Source organism: Camelina sativa, chromosome 18 (genome assembly GCF_030686135.1).
Source record: "Camelina sativa cultivar CO46 ecotype springtype chromosome 18, ASM3068613v1".
Taxonomy (NCBI): domain Eukaryota; kingdom Viridiplantae; phylum Streptophyta; class Magnoliopsida; order Brassicales; family Brassicaceae; genus Camelina; species Camelina sativa.
In genome coordinates, this window is record NC_141897.1 from 6446909 (window position 1) to 6449768 (window position 2860).

General features: G+C 42.3%; 1 non-coding gene across 1 annotated transcript; it reads left to right on the forward strand.

The window, feature by feature from the left end:
- Positions 1-508: 508 nt before the first annotated feature.
- LOC147921609 (small nucleolar RNA R71) lies at positions 509-615 on the forward strand. The gene has a single exon (XR_015589895.1). It is a non-coding gene; the product is annotated as a small nucleolar RNA R71 (small nucleolar RNA).
- The last annotated feature ends 2245 nt before the right edge of the window (positions 616-2860 follow it).

Genomic DNA, 2860 nt, shown 5'->3' on the forward strand with positions numbered 1-2860 from the left:
CTGCTTAGGTGCATAACCTTGGTTGTATTGGACAAAAGGCTTTTGTTGGATCTGGTTCCCTTGAACTGCAGATGGTTAAGTTTGGTCCTGAGGATTCGCAACATTCGGGTTCCGATAAGACAGATTCGGATTCGGCTTGAAGTTGTACCCTCATTGGTTGTTGATGTAGTTAACATCCTCTAGTTGCATAGTCTCCCCATCTTGTTGTTGAAACTGCTCTTCCTCTGATATAGCATGAACATGCTTCTGCTGGTTGAGGAGCTGATCAAGCTTGTAATTGAGGGCTTTCATGTCCCTCTTGTACTTGGCATCTTCCTCTCCTATAAATCACACAGAGCGATCATATTCCTCATTGTAGTTGCCATCAGATTGAGCCAAGTTCTCAACTAGGTCCCAACCGTCGTCAACATCTGTGTTAAGGAAGTTACCATGGCTTGCGGTGTCCAGCAACATTCGTATCTTGGGGACCACGCCTCAGTAAAGTGTGCTCAGCAATGAAGCATTACTGAAGTCGTGATGCGGACATCGAGTAGTGTATCCCTTGAAACGTTCCCAAGCTTCACTGAATGTTTCGTTGTTCCTCTGAACAAAGCCGGAAATGTCATTTCGCAGCCTTGCGGTTCTGGAGTTCGAGAAGAATTTGTCCAGGAATGCCTTCTTGCACGCTTCCCAAGTGGTGATGGACTCCTTAGGGAGCGATTTCTCCCAGATTCGTGCTTTGTCTCCCAAAGAGAATGGGAAAAGCCGGAGCTTGAATCCATCTTCACTGACTCCATTGATCTTACTGAACCTATCAAAATCATCCAGATGATCCAATGGGTCCTCCATTGGCAATCCATGAAACTTATTGCTCTGTATCATCTGGATGAGACTACTCTTGATCTCAAAATTATTGTTCTGCACAGCTGGTGGCACAATGCCATTCCTTTGAGTGTGAGTAGATGGAGCATCTCCTGCTCCTATATTGGTCCTTGCTTGAGGAGCTGGTGGACCGTTCTGATTATTCATCGTCTCCTCAATGATTGATGGTTCTTGTTGAACTTGTTGTTGTCTGAGTAGCCGAGGTCTGTCGATGTTGTCGATGAAAGGACTCAGATTCTGGCTACCTTTGGATCGTGTTTGCATGCACAGGTATGTGTCCGAGTGTGTACACGAGGATCAACTCGATCCAGGTGATCGAGTGAAAGGTCGGGTGGGTGCTCGGGTTGTACCCAAGATTCAAAACAAACAATGCGAAAGCAAACAAGTCAGTATCCACACCAAATATAAATAAACGAACTTGATCTAGCAAGCGCTGAAATCCGAAACGTAGCAAAAGTAAAACAACCAAATGGCAACGACGCCAAATTGATAGACAGGTTTTCACCCAGGGTATCAATCCCCTATGCATTTGTAGTACAAAGGGTTATCAATCCAAATGGTATTGTATTGCTAGCAGGAAGGATATGATCAGAACAATGCAAGTCAAGCCAAGCAATTAGGGTTTTGGTTCTAACGATTCCTAAAATAAACAAAGTAAAAGAATATAAACAAGTAAACCACACTACCTAAGCACTCGATGCAAGCAATCGAGTATAGGATCGAGTGGGGTGATCGAGTATGCAAGTGAGATATGAACAGCTCGAGGTATTACTCGATACAGGTTATCGTGTACCTGATCGGATAAGTAGTCGAGTAACTGAAAATGAAATGCAAATAAATAAAATACGAAAGTTCCTAAGGATGGGGGTAATCGAATCCTAAGTGTCCTAGACCAGTACGGATGCCTTACATGCCTAAAGCAATTATTTCGTAGACAATGAACCTCTAAGACCTTGTCACCACACTTTCGCACTAGCAACAATCAACCTTGAACACATTACCACACTGTCGCACTAGCAATATGAACAAGCAGGCATTAAGAACGATTCATTATTGTCAGTAGACTTAAACTCATCTAATTTTGTTACTCAGAGTTAAGTAAACCTCTAGCATTGGCTAAATCAAGCATTTTATCTACTCCTTTCGGCCTGTAGCATTTGTAAACGCCCTAGATCTAATCTCAACCTTTCGGTCTGTTGACAACATTAAGAGCACCAATCTAGAAGGAAATCTATCAATCATTTACAATCAACTAAAGCATCCTAACCGATCAGGAACACAAAATCATCTATCCCATCCCTAGAAACTTTACTACACTACTCGGATATAGAAGCGAATAAGAAAGCAATCAAAATGAATGAAAATGACATTGTATTAAAAGATAGAGTAGAGTAGAGAAAGTAAAGGATAGAAATCTAAGAAAACTACAAAATAAAAATGCAAAACAAGAAGAAAAATGTTGAGTCGCCCAGTTCTCTCACAGAAGCTCTCGCTTTCTAGTTTGAGGGTCTGTGGCGTGCTACTTTGCAAGCTAGGGGAAGAGGGGGTTTATATATGGAAACCCATTTGACCTAGTTTCCCAGACATGCCCGATGATCTACTCGATGGGGTACACGAGGGTGAAGTCGGGTTACTCCTCGGGTGGATCTTCGGGTTACTCTTCATGCTCTTGGATCCTTCTGGATCGTGTTGGGGTTCGGACTTTTTCTTGCAGCTCGATAGCTCCTTCGGGTACATGCTCGAGTTGTCCTTGTTTTTCCCCATTTTTGGCTCTTTAGCACCTGTTTTCATTCAAAATATGCAAATGCAGAAATGCAACACCCTAAATGCTCTAAAAGTGAATTCCTACAGTAAATGACCTAAAAATGCTAAGTTAGAGGTATGAACAATGCAAAATATGGACAAAAAAGGATGATAAAAACATGTAACTTTTGCAGTTTCCACTTCTCTTGAGATCTCATAGTCACCTCTGTCCTTAACAGCAAAAGGTTGACCCTGA